Here is a 16,976-nt window from a genome sequence, read left to right as displayed (position 1 = left end):
TGGACGGAGTAGCCTGACTCCGTCCATGGGATTTTCTAGGCAAGACTACTGGAGTAGGTTGCCATTTCCTTCTCTAGGAATCTTCCCGACCCAGGGATCAAACACAGGTCTCCCGCATTGTAGACAGACGCTTTACTGTCTGTAGGTCTTAATATATAAATGGCTAATGTGAATGAAAATTTTTTAAACTGGCATTCATTGTCTTTTTCTTCATGTTAATTATTAAAAATTTTGAGATCCAGGAATTGTAGCTATCAGTGACCCACTCTTTATTTTTGTCGGGTGTATTGGTCAGTGGTAGCTGTTACACACCCTTGCCAGGCATGACTATTCTTAAAATAGGTTCTAGGGCCAAACTGTTCAATCATTATGCTCAAGAGCTACTGTTTAGCAAAACACGTGGAGCTGCCAAAGAGCCACAGCGACTGGATGGCATTTCAGAATTGAATCCAAATCTCCCCATAAAAAGAAAATAATGGAACCTTAAACCATAAAACTTCATTATTCCTAAGTAGGCGATTGCCTTTTAAAGTGGATGTAAGGGAATAGGTTACAGCTAAGGTGGGAATGGAGTTTGAGATAGAATGAAAGTGAGCCAGGCCCCTAATTAGAGTTTGACCATGAGGGTCTCTTTGCCTGCTACTCACCTTGTTAGATTTTGAGCATCACATTTGGCTTCATACTCTCTTTTCAGCATCTCCAAGACAACAGGAGCTTAAAAGGAATCTTAATTTATTTCCGGAAACCATAAAATGGTATTTTTTCCCCTTTACTATCCATTTTGAAACTCTAGCCATTGTATAAAAATGCTTTGAAAATTCCAGAAATTGTCTTCTTCCAGTGAATATCATTAACATAAATCCAGGTTCCTACAGATCTATGTTGTTATACATGTTATGCTATTTGATATCTAAATTTTTTAAAGGGATTCTGATGATGAAATTGGAAGCCAAATTATTAGATTATCATTTCAGGACCGCCTATTCATTTTCTTTTACAACAGCCTTTTAACATATTATGCGTTATTTAAGTTTCAAAGTGAAAGCGTTAGTCTCTCAGTCATATCTGACTCTTCGACCCCATGACAATAGCTCGCCAGGCTCCTCTGTCTATCGGTTCAATTCAGTTCAGTTGCTCAGTCATGTCCAACTCTTTGCAACCCCATGGACTGCAGTATGCCAGGCCTCCTTGTCCATCACCAACTCCTTGAGTTTACTCAGATTCATGTCCGTCGAGTCGGTGATGCCATCCAACCATCTCATCCTTCTCCTGCCCTCAATCCTTCCCAGCATCAGGGTCATTTCCGTTGAGTCATCTCTTCACATCAGGTGGCCAAAGTATTGGAAGTATTTCAGCTTCAGCGTCAGTCCTTCCAATGAACATTCAGGACTGATTTCCTTTAGGATCACCTGGTTTGACCTCCTTGCAGTCCAAGGGACTCTCAAGAGTTTTCTCCAACACCACAGCTCAAAAGCATCAATTCTTCAGCACTCAGCTTTCCTTATAGTCCAACTCTCACATCCATACACGACTACTGGAAAAACCATAGCTTTGACTAGATGGACCTTTGTCGGCAAAGTAATTCTCTTTTTAATGTGCTATCTGGGTTGGTCATAACTTTTCTTTCAAGGAGCCAGCGTCTTCTAATTTCATGGCTGCAACCACCATCTGCAGTGATCTTGGAGCCCAAAGAAAATAAAGTCAGCCACTGTTTCTAGTCTTTCCCCATTTATTTGCCATAAAGTGATGGGACCAGATGGGTCTGACAGAATGTGGTCCACTGGAGAAGGGAATGGCAAACCACTTCATATTCTTGCCTTGGGAACCCCATGAACAGCAAGAAAAGGCAAAATGACCTGAAAGATGAACTCCCCAGGTCAGTAGGTGCCCAATATGCTACTGGTGATCAGTGGAAAAATAACTCCAGAAAGAATGAAGGGATGCAGCCAAAGCAAAAACAACACCCAGTTGCGGATGGGACTGGTGATCGGAGCAAGGTTTGATGCTGTAAAGAGCAATAATTGCATAGGAACCTGGAATGGTAGGTCCATGAATCAAGGCAAATTGAAAGTGGTCAAACGAGATGGCAAGAGTGAACATCGACATTCTAGGAATCAGCAAACTAAGATGGACTGGAATGGGTGAATTTAACTCATATGACCATTATATCTACTACTGCGGGCAGGAATCCCTTAGAAGAAATGGAGTAGCCATCATAGTCAACAAAAGAGTCCGAAATGCAGTACTTGGATGCAATCTCAAAAACGACAGAATGATCTCTGTTCGTTTCCAAGGCAAACCATTCAATATCACAGTAGTCCAAGTCTATGCCCCAACCAGTAACGCTGAAAAAGCTGAAGTTGAACATTTCTATGAAGACCTACAAGACCTTCTAGAACTAACACCCAAAAAGATGTCCTTTTCATTATAGGGGACTGGAATGCAAAAGTAGGAAATCAAGAAACACCTGGAGTAACAGGCAAATTTGGCCTTGTAGTACAGAATGAAGCAGGGCAAAGGGTAATAGAATTCTGCCAAGAGAACATACTGGTCATAGCAAACACCCTCTTCCAACAACACAAGAGAAGACTCTACACATGGACATTCCCAGATGGTCAATGCCGAAATCAGATTGCAACCAAAGATGGAGAAGCTCTATACAGTCAGCAGGAGAAGGCAATGGCAACCCACTCCAGTACTCTTGCCTGGAAAATCCCATGGACGGAGGGGCCTGGTAGGCTGCAGTTCATGGAGTCGCTAGGAGTCGGACACGACTGAGCGACTTCACTTTCACTTTTCACTTTCATGCATTGGAGAAGGAAATGGCAACCCACTCCAGTGTTCTTGCCTGGAGAATCCCAGGGACGGAGAGCCTGGTGGGCCGCCGTCTATGGGATCGCACAGAGTCAGATACAACTGAAGCGACTTAGCAGCAGCAGCAGCAGCAGCATACAGTCAGCAAAACAAGACTGAGAGCTGACTGTGGCTCAGATCATGAACTCCTTATTGCCAAATTCAGACTGAAATTGAAGAAAGTGGAGAAAACTACTAGACCATTCAGGTATGACCTAAATCAAATCCCTTATGACTATACAGTGGAAGTGAGAAATAGATTTAGGGGACTAGATCTGATAGACAGAGTACCTGAGGCACTATGAATGGAGGTTTGTGACATTGTACAGGAGACAGGAATCAAGACCATCCCTAAGAAAAAGAAATGCAAAAAAAGAAAAATGGCTGTCTGAGGAGACCTTACAAATAGCTGTGAAAAGAAGCGAAGCAAAAAGCAAAGGAGAAAAGGAAAGATATACCCATTTGAATGCAGAGTTCCAAAGAATAGCAAGGAAAGATAAGAAAGCCTCCTCAGTGATCAATGCAAAGAAATAGAGGAAAACAATACAATGGGAAAGATAAGAGATCTCTTCAAGAAAATTAGAGATACCAAGGGAGCATTTCATGCAAAGATGGGCTCAATAAAGGACAGAAATGGTAGGGACCTAACAGAAGCAGAAGATATTAAGAAGAGGTGGCAAGAATACACAGAAGAACTGTACAAAAAAGATCTTCATGACCCAGATAATCACGATGGTGTGATCACTCACCTAGAGCCAGACATCCTGGAATGTGAAGTCAAGTGGGCCAGAGGAAGCATCACTATGAACAAAGCTAGTGGAGGTGATGGAATTCCAGTTGAGCTATTTCAAATCCTGGAAGATGATGCTGAGAAAGTGCTGCACTCAAAACGCCAGCAAATTTGGAAAACTCAGCAGTGGCCACAGGACTGGAAAAGGTCAGTTTTCATTCCAATCCCAAAGAAAGGCAATGCCAAAGAATGCTCAAACTACCACACGATTGCACTCATCTCACACACTAGTAAAGTAATGCTCAAAATTCTCCAAGCCAGGCTTCAGCAATACATGAACGGTGAACTTCCAGATGTTCAAGCTGGTTTTAGAAAAGGCAGAGGAACAAAAGGTCAAATTGCCAACATCCGCTGGATCATCGAACAAGCATCAAGGCTGTATATTGTCACTCTGCTTATTTAACTTATATGCAGAGTGCATCATGAGAAATGCTGGGCTGGAGGAAGCACAAGCTGGAATCAGGATTGCTGGGAGAAATATCAATAACCTCAGATATGCAGATGACACCACCCTTATGGCAGAAAGCGAAGAAGAACCACAGAGTCTTGATGAAAGTGAAAGAAGAGAGTGAAAAAGTTGGCTTAAAGCTCAACATTCAGAAAACTAAGATCATGGCATCCGGTCCCATCACTTCATGGCAAATAGATGGGGAAATAGTGGAAACAGTGGCTGACTTTATTTTGGGGGGCTCCAGAATCACTGAAGGTGGTGACTGCAGCCATGAAATTAAAAGACGCTTATTCTTTGGAAGGAAAGTTATGAACAACCTAAACAGCATATTAAAAAGCAGAGACGTTACTTTGTCAACAAAGGTCCGTTTAGTCAAGGCTATGGTTTTTCCAGTGGTCATGTATGGACATGAGAGTTGGACAATAAAGAAAGCTGAGCGCCGAAGAATTGATTCTTTTTAACTGTGGTGTTGGAGAAGACTCTTGAGAGTCCCTTGGACTGCAAGGAGATCCAACCAGTCCATCCTAAAGGAGATCAGTCCTGGGTGTTCATTGGAAGCACTGATATTGAAGCTGCAACTCCAGTACTTTGGCCACCTGATGCGAAGAGCTGATCATTGGAAAAGACCCTGATGCTGGGAAAGATTGAGGGCAGGAGGAGAAGGGGACAAGAGAGGATGAGATGGTTGGATGGCATCACTGACTCAATGAACAAGAGTTTAGGTGGACTCCAGGAGTTGGTATGGACAAGGATCTTGCCTGGCATGCTGCGGTTCATGGGATCACAAAGAGTTGAACATGACTGAACAACTGAACTGAAGTGAACTGATGGGACCAGATGCCATGATCTTAGTTTCCTGTCCATAGGGATTCTCTAATCAAGAATGCTAGAGTCAGTTGCCATTCCCTTCTCTGGGGAATCTTCCCAGGGATTGAACCTGTGTCTCCTACATTGCAGGCAGGTTCTTTACGATCTACCACTGGGGAAGCCTGCCGGGAGCCGGCATATTGCATATTGAGTGCATATTGCATATTGAGTGCAGCACTTTCCACAGCATCATCTTTCAGGATCTGGAATAGCTCAACTGGAATTCTATCACTGCCAGGAGCCGGCATGAGGCACTCCGCCCGTGGCAAAGGTCATGAGGAAGGAGGCTCGACATACGCAAAGGCGGGATCGAGACTCAGGAGTCCCCCTGGAAATCCTCGAGCATCTACCCCCATAACCAGAGCCTGCCTACTTTACTACTTTGTGCTCTCACCTACACCTCTGACTTTACGGGGGGCTGTCCCCCACCACCTCTTTCGGAGAAGGAGTTAACCTAGAGCTCCAGTTAATAAGAACTCCTGGGCGTGACAAGAGTGTTTTAACCTACAAACTCCTCTGAAGCTTCTCTAGCCTGCCTGACAGGCTTGTCCGGCCACATGTGATTGCTCACAGCCTCCCAACCGTGAGAGGCACGAGATGCTTTAAACCTTCTAAAAACAGGTTCCTTAGAAAAGTTAGAAAGCTATTAGTATAAGTATAATGGGCTGATTAGAAATTGTATTGGTGAAGGATTTTTTCATTTGTTGAGCCTATGTTTGTTGCTAAGTCTCCATATCCCCTGCCCTTACACACATTAATGAATATATAGAAGAAATAAGTATTAACCTTTGATATAAATCACGTTAGACCTTAGGCTAAGTAAATTCTTTCCTTAACTAAAACCCACTACACCCTCACCCTATAGGAATGTAACTTTATTTGGGTGGTGTCTGTTTAAGAATAATCACCCCTGGAGAAATAAGTGTCCTGGTTGACTGACCGCTGTCACAAGGAGAGGGTCGTAAATTGTCAGCAGGCCCCCTGGCCAGAAGATGATGTAACACCCCTAAGACCTCTGTATACATTTGTATGAAGCACCTGGCTTTGATAAAAGTCAGGACTGCTGACCCTGCGTGACTTTTGCATAACATCTCAGTGTATAAAAGTAGACCATGGAAAATAAAGAATTGGGATCAGTTCCTCAAAAGACTGGTCTCCCCATGTCTCTCTCTCTCTCACTCTGGCTGAGTCTCCATCTGGAGCGCGGAACCCACCATGCTTACTAATTATGCCTGGGCTTCTAAGATCCGACTGGGGAGGCCTCAGTGTCTCCTCTCCTTCAGGAGAACGGAAGGACGCCTGCGGCCTACGTAAGTGGTGCAAGCTTCTTGTCTTGAAGTTTTATTGGTCTCCCGTGTAAACCAAGCTACTCAGCCTCTTTTCTCCACTGAATTTTCCTACTGAGCTATCCTCATTCTATTACTCTTTATATCCTTAATTAACGTTTAACTAAGCAGTTGTTTCCTGACCCTCGCCTACGCCATCTCTCCTTTGAATACCCTGGATCAGCTGGGGCTGGACCCCAGCAGAAGCCCTGTTATGTAAGTCTATTATGTACTTAGTTTTTTGTCTTTTGTTTAATTGTATATAAAGTTTGAGACTTTTCATTTTCTCTTGGTATTTTTTATTCCATGTTATGTTTGGATTAAAAACCTATTTATAAAAATTTCTTTTCCCTTGTTTTCTAACTATGGGTTACTAAAAATTTATTTTAAAGTGCATCTCCAATGATAATCTAAATATTTTACATATAGTTTGGGTGTGATTGGTGGTCAAATACAAAGAAGCTGTAACAAAATAAACATTGAATCAAGCATCTGGTGAATTACTTCTTGAGAAGGGGACCAATTCTCAGGTGAGTCTGTCCAGTTAATTTTCCCTGAAGCGTCTGTTTTCAGGAGCATGGCTGATGCTGATAGAACAGGTCTATGTTTTTGTAAAAAAAAAAAAGTATATTAACCAGAAATGTTTAGTAACATACATATTTAACAATATATTTAATAATACATATAAAGGAAAGTTATAGATGGTGTAGATATATTAATAATATGGACATTATTATTTACATGCTGTGTCATAATTTCAAAATTTGGTATGTGTAAAGCATTCTCTGTTAAAATATACCAAAATCTGGCAACAAAATTTAGAACTCATAATTAAAGTACCTGACTTCTGAGGGAAGCTCAATTTTAAGATGAGGCATTTCTTCCCCTTCCCTTCTGTCAGGCACAAATACTTGACCTTTTCCATACAAAACCAAGCAGGTGCCTAATAAAAGCAAACAGGTGCCTCTCCAGCCTGAAAATAATGGCGTTTTTTGGAGGGCTGCGTCCTGACTCCCTTTGCTTCATGACCTAACAAGGGCTGTTCTGATGCCTGCGAGAGCGCTGACTGACATCCCACGCCTGTGGCCTAGTCTGAACATGCGAGTCCAATCTGACTGACGATAAATAAAATCTTGTCGTACTCTTATAGGATGTTTGGCAAGGACAAGAATTAAGGCGCTTTTATAAGTCCCCAAGGAATCTGGTGATATTTCTAACGTGATCTCACACATCATTCTGTCCCGCCTGACCTTCCTTGTATCACCCTCCTGAATTATAGCTTGTATCCGTTACCCTCCCCTCCTTCCGCAGCCTCTCCTCCAAATAAAGGAGTGCTGACCTGAAGAAAACAAATCTGGGTTTTTTTCAAGTTTATAAGAAAGTCAGTTAAAGTGTCCTGGAACTCGCTCCATATGTTTTCTGCCGAACATTTACTGCCTCCATTAGATTAAATGTATGTCTCACATTACGAAATGAATCCTGAAGATCTCTTAGAGGTTAAAGGACCTCACAGAGAGGTGTCCAGCTTCCCACCTTAATCACTTCTGGGGTCTCAGGATGTTATGAGAAACATCATGTATTCACCCAGTTCACCGATCTTCCACCCACTTCTTCAATGATTAGATCCTTTATCCTGATAGTCACTCGGGAGAGTTGCCTCTCAGGCACTTTCTCATAATTCCACTTACAAAGGGAGTTTTTTTTGATATGTTCTAATGGCTTTCCTCACGCTCTGCAGAGAAGCTTAACAACTTCTGTCTGATGTGCCGGAGAGCACACTTACGTAAGAACAGGCACACTTCAAGGACAGTGTTAAGCATAAGGATGTTAGTGGCTCGTAGGAACAGCATCCACGCCTATAGAGACCACAGACCCAGTTCAGGTGGGCGACCATGGTTAGGATGAGTGTTCCCTGGGCCTGACCCAGGCAGAGCATGGGGAAGGTAACGTTTGATGCTAAGTGCTCCTAATAAGTTGAGCTTCTCCATCCTTATGGCTTCTCCTCGTCTATATTTGAACCTCCTTTGAGTTCTTTATGTGGATGACAACAGCATTTGCTCCTTGGAAGAAAAGCTATGCCCAACCTAAACAGCATATTAAAAAGGAGAGACATCACTGCCAACAAAGGTCCGTCTAGTCAAGGCTATGGTTTTTCCAGTAGTCATGTATGAGTGTGAGAGCTGGACCATAAAGAAAGCTGAGCATTGAAGAACTGATGCTTCTGAACTGTGGTGTTGAAGAAGACTCTTGAGAGTCCCTTGGACTGCAAGGAGATCCAACCAGTCCATCCTAAAGGAGATCAGTCCTGAGTATTCATTGGAAGGGCTGATGCTAAACCTGAAGCTCCAATACTTTGGCCACCTCATGTGAAGAGTTGACTCATTGGAAAAGACCCTGATGCTGGAAAAGATTGAAGGCAGGAGGAGCAGGGGACGACAGAGGATGAGATGGTTGGATGGCATCACCGACTCCATGGACATGAATTTGAGCAAGCTCCAGGGGATAGTGAAGGACAGGGAGGCCTGGTGTGCTGCATTCTGTGGGGTCACAGAGTAGTGGATATGACTTAGCGACTGAACAACAAAGAACAACAGCAGTGTTACCCTTCATTGAGGGCACGTGCATTTTACATATGACCCGTAAGAGTTGAAGGCCTACTAAAGGAGAACTGAGAAGAGACACAGTGAGGGAGTCCACACCCACACACTGAACGGAACCCTGCGTCCCACCCTACCCTTAATTCTTTCTGTCTGACACCGCTGCCATCTTGTCTTCAGGGAGCCAGTTCCCCTTCACCGCTGAGGTCAAAGCATGGACAGAAGTCCCTTTCCTCCATCCTTCTGCAAAGATGAGATTTTGAAAACATTTAACAAAGCTCTGAGTAGAAAAGCAGAGGGACAGATAGAGGTAGGAGGAAGTATCAGGACATTCAGGCTAATAAACAAGAGTTCTCATCCTCCATAGCAAGCAGTCCCCCCTTATTTTGAGGAGAAGCTGGGGCCTGCAGTCCTCTGGTAGGAGGGGTCTAGTGACCCATTCCCGAGGCACCACCCGCCCTGTGGCAGCTTCGGGTGTCCTCCAGAATGGCAGCCACTGATTCAGTTCCAGGGTCCCAGCCCACACACTCATCAGGGTTGTCTGGGCACGGTATATGAGGGGTGTTCTTTGCAACCCTGTGATCTATAGCCTGCCAGGCTTCTCTGCCCATGGAATTCCCAAGGCAAGAACACTGGAGTGGGTTGCCATTCCCTTCTCCAGACCTTCCCAACCCAGGGATCAAATCCAAGTCTCCTGTGTTGCAGGCAGAATCTTTACTGTCTGAGCCCTTAGGGAAGCCCGTGGGTATTTTAGCCTTGCCTAAAGCTCAGAAACAAGACGCCAGGCCTTGCTTGAACTGTATGGTGTTGACACTGTACAGACCCCGGGTTTGACATCTTTGTTGATTTGTGTTTGGGGTGGTGTACTGACTGCAGGATGTGGGTGGGTCAGAAGCCTGCACATGTGTGGGGTGTTAGGAGGAGGGCCAAACAGGCCACCAAGGTCAGAGGAGGTTCACTGAGGGTGCAAGCGGGGCGTTCTCCACGGCAAGGGCTGGAAGCAATGCAGACGCACTAACAGTGCGCCGGTGTTCAGAGCACGGGAGGACTCGGGACAGGCTCGCAGCCTGCCGGTCTCTCCGCGAATAGAGTGGAAAAGATAGCGAGTTTACCCTGTGTGTCTCCAGAGGACAGCGCTTGTGCCAACAGCCTAGCTGGAAAAGTATTTCAACCAGAGCCCGCAGAGATGAGAGGCTGTCCGTCACAGTTAGGAAGTCATCGAGCCTTAAAATTCAGGCACGTTCTTGTGAGGGACTTTGAGTCATCTTCAAACCCCTGTTCTGCACCTGAGGTGAACGGACTTGCCCGCCCCCCACCCCCCACCCCAGGAGACCGTCTCCTGGCCTGTGAGCTCCCCCCCTCCTCACACAGCTGCCCTCACCAAGCCACCAGAGCGAGCGAAGGCTGGCCTCTGACCGGGAGAGAGTGGAGGAACCTATGACTCAGGTAGAGGGTGGGCATGTACAAGCCCTGCAGGACTTGATCGCTCTCAGAATCTGGGTTCAGTGACTGTATGGAGTCATAAGTGGGCCCCAGCCTGGGGCTTATCACCTCTGTGCTGTCACACACTCTGCTTATCTCTTTGAGGAACATAGTAACTTTTGGTTTATTCATGTACCTGATCCAGGTCTTGCAACTGAAATAAATCAGCCCACCTCTAGAAAGAGTCAGACATGACTGAGCGACTGAACTGAACCCTGGAAAGAAGCGGTCTGGAAAGGCAGAGAGCTTAGTGGGAAAGAGCTGCTGAGGACCTGGGCCACGAGGCTGCCTCGGTCTGAGCCACACAGCAGCTCACCTCCGGCACGTGGAAAACACTGATGTGGGCTCCACACTGTCCAGGGGTGCCGTGTGTCTTACCTCACTTATGTGTGTAACAGCCTAATGAAGAAGAGTTGTTCTCAGAGCTCATTTTACCAGTGAACAAGTAGAGAAGAAGTTAAGGAATTTATCCATGGTCACCAGTCAATACAGACTGATTTCAGAGTTAAAATCTAAGCATTCCAAAACTTCAGACCCTGCAATCTTAAGCTATCCTGTCTCCCTTTGCAATTGTAAAATATCTTTTAGAAGAACACCAGAGGTAAGATTCAAACACCCTGCCTGCTCCTTGTTTTGCAGTTTTATAGTTGCCATTAGAGATGACTCACCACTCAGCTTCATTATTTTGTTTGGAAATGCTACAATTTCCCAGAATCTCCTATACTTATATACCAAAGATGAAAAGAGATAATTTTATAAAATATTTTCTCATTTGAATTCCTGTCATCAATGCTTCTCTTTGAGTACAGTGTTGTCAAATAATCACATACATAAATATAAGGCGACTAAGTTTAAACATGAACATCTGTTGCCACTGCTGGTCAAAATGACAGGAACGTCGGGTCCTCTGAGGTTGGTCAACTTTGCAGACACCGCTCCCACAAGGAATGCTTCTCCTGCACAGATGAACAGCTTGTCAAGCCCTCTGTGTTTTGAAGACTTGTGAGATTTCTGTTAGTATGGTACGTACAAAAGATGAGTTCTTCCCAAACCGTTAGTCTCTCAGCAAAATAACAATGTACATCATTTTTGGTTTTCCCTTGGCTTCCTTTTTTCTTTCTGAATATGGGGGGAAATGGAAGTACAATACATAAGTCATAATTTTGACATTTTTTTGCCAAAACAATCACTTTGCTTAAAATAGGCCTTTAAATAACATCTAGAAAATTGAGTACATTTGAGTTTGAGGTTGTTTTAAAAATAAATTCATAATGTGTAAAGTTTTTAGAAGATGGTCCACTCATCAAGATATTTCTCGTATCTTTGATTAGTACTGAGCAGTGCACTTTGGAATAACATATTTTGAGAGATTTCTGAATTCCATTATTTGAGCAGCAATTTATGTTCCACTCATACAGCAGATAAGAGATTTATTGTAGATGAACTGAACCAGTATTGTCCTCCCTATATATGCTTTTTTTCTATTCTGTATCTAGCAATACTAACAAATAATTGAATTTTTAAAAGACAATTTAAATGAAAATCAAATTTGCCTGTTATTACTAAAACATATAAGGTTTCTATTTGTCTATCTTTTTTGTTCTCAAATGTAATTCTTCTAAAGTTAAGTTACTGACATTATTCTTACACACAAATCTCGTGGCTTACATATCCATTATCTGACTTGCTTATATTTTTTGTCTTTTTTTTTTTTTTTGCTTATAGAAAACAAGCTCTATACTTTGTTAACTACCATATCTTCAGTGTCCTGCATGATACCATAAAGCTCATTAAAATGTACTTCTACTGTGTTGAAAATAATTAATGATTTGTATGTTTATAAAATATCAATTAGTGGCAAGGGCCCATCATAAGCTGTTCAGATATGAATCCTTCTGTAAGTCCACTCAGTCAATAATGCCAGGGACTCTGCTGAGAACTGGGGACATAAGGCTTAAGGAGGAGAACCCCTGCCATTAAGATGTGTATAATTCACCAAGGAAGACGAACAGGATAGATGTGCTTGGGCTAAGAAACAGGCTTTAGGAGAATACAATGGGAGGCTAACTGGGCTAATGGAGGGGTCGGGGAAGCTCTCCTGGGTGGTGACTTCAAGTGGAGAGGATGGCAAACCTCTCCAGAGAGAGAGAGCTCCAGATAGAGGGAACAACATCCACAGAGGTTTTGCAGATGCTAACTGCATGAAATTTTCATTTAGGGGCACAAAATAGGTATGAGGTTGAGTGGAAGCTAATCAAGCCAGCATCCTGCTTCCTCTATAACACTCAGACATGTTTTTCTTGAACCGTTGAAATTTTTTTTTTAACTTGACAGGAGGTTGAATAAATTTCACTGAGCCACCTACACAAGGAAAACAACTAACTATTACTCATGGTATCGAACATCCTTAAGTTTTGTTTCATCTTTATAAAAGCAAAATGTAACCAAATTAGGAAACTTCAAATTTTTATTAATTTTACATGCATCGAGATTTATATTTAAGGTATTCAAAGGTGAACACCTGTTACTATATTAATTATGGTAAAAAATTAGTCTGCACTAAATTATCTCGGTATTTAAGGCAAGCATATCACCTTCCTACTAATACATTTTCAGTATATGCTTTCATGTGTTTATTTTAGAAAACAGCCATAGGGTTTAAGATTCAGTATGTCTCTCTAACTTTTAACACTACTGGTACATGCCATTAGATCACCCACACCACTGTGGGACATACATTCTTTAGAAATGATGCTAATGCTAAGTCACCAGTCGTGTCCGACTCTGTGCGACCCCATAGACAGCAGCCCACCAGGCTCCGCCGTCCCTGGGATTCTCCAGGCAAGAACACTGGAGTGGGTTGCCATTTCCTTCTCCAGTGCATGAAAGAGAAAAGTGAAAGTGAAGTCGCTCAGTCATGTCTGACTCTTAGCGACCCCATGGACTGCAGCCTACCAGGCTCCTCTGTCCATGGATTTTCCAGGCAAGAGTACTGGAGTGGGGTGCCATTGCCTTCTCCATTAGAAATGATAGGGAGGAAAAAATAAGAGTATGCACAAATAAGCGTTTTGCGTGATTTTTCAGAGAACTCTTTTTTTTTTTTTTTCCTCCATAGATGCATACTTTTCTAACAAATGCTAACAGTGATGTTTTCTCTAAGACCCATGCAGGCAAGGTTGTATGCACTAGGGAGCTTCCCAAAGACAGTCGTTTTCACACAATAGAGCAAAAACTCCATAGATCAGCCAACTAATTTATGCTTCATTAATGTCACATACCCAGAAAGCATGAAACTTCCACATGATCTCAGAGAAGTCAAATAAGCCAAACAGAGGCGACCAAAACAGGCCTGACGTTTTCATCTGAAGAAGCTTCTGTCACGCTGCCTCAGAGAACATAGTGTATGCTGAAAGGGCAGAGCGACCTCGCTGCTACACGCATGTTCCCCTGGCCAGCAGACAACTACAGAGGACACTCAAAGCAAAGTGTCTGGGGGCCCTAGTTGATTAATGTGTAGCTTTATTTCACTTCGGGGTGAAGCACCAGAGGGAAAAAAGACCATAAGCTCGTTTGACAACTGTAAAGGTCACAAAGGTAATGATGGCAGGAAACGTGAAGCTGTCAGGGAGGCGGGGACCCTGCGCTCAGAGCTTGAGGCAGAAGCTGCAGGAGTGAGGTGCCGGCTGACCACCAGCCACGGAGGGTTCGAGACAAATGAAACCTGAGCCTCCTAGAACCCCGAGTTCTAGTGTGGGACCCTGTTAACCCCGTCAGTAAAATGAAGAGAGTTGTCTGACGCCAGGATTCCCAGCTCCGGGGGCTTCACTGGGGTCGGCGTCGTCTGAGGGCCTGCCGGGAAGCTTTTGCTCGCTGGGGTGTGCGTGTCACAGACACTCAGCTCAAGTTAGCACACTGCCAGCTACACGAGCGGGTGAGGGGCCAGGCCGCCCCTCCCGTGACGTTCCCCTTCGAGAAAGCCCCGTGTAACTGGATGACTGACCACTTAGGGGACCCTGTCTCTCTCTTCCAGTGCCTCTAAGCTTTCAGTTTGCCAATAGAGTAAAGCCCTTGAACCCCACCTTTGGACCCTAGTAAAGGCTGGTCCCAGGTTCACGCTCCCTCCCTGTCTGGCGACCTCACCCACACTGTGCCCTGTATCCTGCCAGCACCTGTGAGCGATGACGCTTCCTCCTCAGGTCCCCGGATGACCATTCACCAGAGGGCGTCGTGTGAGCCTGAGACCCACAGGGGCCGCGGGCCACCCCCTGCCCCTGCGATGGTGGGCGCGTCCCCGGGGGCTTCCCTCAGGCCTACAGACAGGCAAGTGACCCGGGCACTCCTCGCTGAGAACACGACTGTCATTAGACTGGGACCAGAGAAAAGGCAGGTGTCTCCTGTTCGTCTGGGCTCACCGGCTGGAGGAAATTAGGCTGTCCCAACCCTCGGGGTCTGTGGAAGCTGGAACTGGTGGTGTTGGTAACCCCGCCATTCCCTATTGCAGAACAAGAATCTGAATTGAACCATGACCAGCAGAGGGCTAGGACTGGCGCGCCTGCCATTTTGCTCTGTTTTCAGACAAGGAAGGACCCTGTTCCTTTATTTCTCCAAGTCTTCAGGTAAACAGCCTGTTCTTGAAGATTGTATAAGGACAAACAATCCTAACACAACTGTGACTTTAGGACCTCCCTAGACTGAGAGTTCTGGGGGAAATAGGAATAAACGGAATAGTTCCCAACCACTTGTGGTTGACCTGGAGCACTAACCTCCCCAAATGGTAACGGAGCATTCCAGTGTACACCGGGCCTTGCACTTCCCTCACGCCCTCCCATTTCATTCAGCTAAGGGCTGTGGGGCTGGGAGTGCCAAGAGCTTCCTCCAAAGTGGGAAGAGCACAGAAAAGAATCATCCGATCAGTATAATCCCATAAAACTCACATGTCATTATGATAGGGACAAAAAGAAATCAACGTGGAGGAATTCACACCCTTTTTCCTGCCAACCCACATGCCCTTGCTTGGATCTCTCTGTGGAGGTCAGAGTGATAAGTGAGGAGTGGAATATTTGGAGAATTTGTAGAAAAGGGTAGCAGGATTTACACTGAAAAGAACAGAGCAGACAGCAGGAGTGGGTAGAAGACAGTAGAGACGCCCCCGGTGAGACGTTCGCAGCCGCTGTGCGGCCCTGGCGGACGTGGACGGCGCTGAGGCCCCGGAGGCGGTTTCCCGTGTGGATCACACAGCCCTGCAGCTCTCCTTCCTGAGGCCTTTTAAAAACACCCAGATGATTTCTAAGGCAACCAGAGTCAAATTTGTGGGATGTGTATAAACGGCTCCTCTGTACTTGGGCAACACCTAGCTATCCAAACAGGAGACAACTCACATGAATGCTTCCAGCCTACTCCAGAACTGCCCATGTCGTTTGGTTTTTGTTATAACTGTCATTTTAAACCTTTGTTTCCTCAAAACATATGACTTGTTGCTGCTATTTTTGCACTTCCAGAAGTGCAGTTTCAGCTTCCAGCTCACATTTCCATCTGTAATTGTAACCAAACGGTTCTAGTGGAGAATACTTCTCTGCTCCACTTTTGGCATCTGAGATGTACCCCACAGAGCAAGCCTCTGTGTCACACTGAGTGAAGAGAGAACAGTTGTGCACCCAGGAGATCAAATTAACTAATGAGGTAAATTTGACATTCATGGGTGAAACCACACAGTGTTTAAGGATTCGTCTGAAAAGGACTTTACAGAAAGTCGTTAGAAGAAAAAATGTTATTTTCAGGGTATTATGAACAACTCTTGAGAATTCGCCACTATTTGAGCTAGGGCAAGCAAGCCACTGGAAATAAAGAGACCCAGACTTGGGGCTTAGGCCTGTGGCAGTTAATTTCCTGCTCAGCTGACCATCCAAAGAGGGGGCAGAATACCCCACAAACCATTCAGAGCCAGGCTGGGGATGACTGTGCTTCTTAGCACTGGCTTTGGGGTGGCTCTCGGTGGGGAGGAGGGAAAAGGGGGGTGCAGGCAACTTAAAGACCACAGAGGAGGGGGCACTGGGGGGGCGGGGATCCTGGCCAGACTTAGGGGGAGCAGGCACCATTTGTCTCTAGTTCCTGGGACAGGAGGTGAATCACCTCGCTGTGGGGAAGCTGAGGACTGAACTGCAGCTGTGAACCTGAAGGAGGGGAGGACAGAGGGGAGGGGAAGTGAACGCTGTCTGCCACAGCCACCTCCGTAATCTTATTTTCTGCCTTTAGGAATATTATTTACTGGAGAAATGTATTTAATATTGATCAGCTAGGGCTTCCCTGATTTCAGTGAGCCCAGATTCCTGCATCTTCCCATACATAGAAAAATGCTAAATCCCTTAGCTTGAGATATCTGCTGCTGCTGCTGTTGCTGTTGCTAAGTCACTTCAGTCGTGTCCGACTCTGTGCGACCCCATAGACGACAGCCCACCAGGCTTTCCTATCCCTGGGATTCTCCAGGCAAGAGTACTGGAGTGGGTTGCCATTGCCTTCTCTGTGAGATGTCTAGTTCTCTTTAACTAACAGTAATCTTGGGCTTCCCAAGTGGCTCAGTGGTAAAGAATCTGCCTGCCAATGTAGGAGATGCA

At 44.9% G+C, this 16,976-nt stretch overlaps 1 long non-coding RNA gene across 1 annotated transcript; it reads right to left on the bottom strand.

Annotated features, from left to right (window-relative positions):
• Nucleotides 1–6,568: 6,568 nt before the first annotated feature.
• LOC123328924 lies at nt 6,569–9,125 on the bottom strand. The gene is made up of 2 exons (XR_006543925.2): nt 9,021–9,125; nt 6,569–6,887 (listed from the first exon to the last, which is right to left on the bottom strand). It is a non-coding gene; the product is annotated as an uncharacterized LOC123328924 (long non-coding RNA).
• Between the last annotated feature and the right edge of the window lie 7,851 nt (nt 9,126–16,976).

This window comes from Bubalus bubalis, chromosome 13 (genome assembly GCF_019923935.1).
Source record: "Bubalus bubalis isolate 160015118507 breed Murrah chromosome 13, NDDB_SH_1, whole genome shotgun sequence".
Lineage (NCBI taxonomy): Eukaryota > Metazoa > Chordata > Mammalia > Artiodactyla > Bovidae > Bubalus > Bubalus bubalis.
The sequence above is the reverse complement of the archived record's forward strand: the minus strand, read 5'-3'. Positions and strand labels throughout refer to the sequence as shown.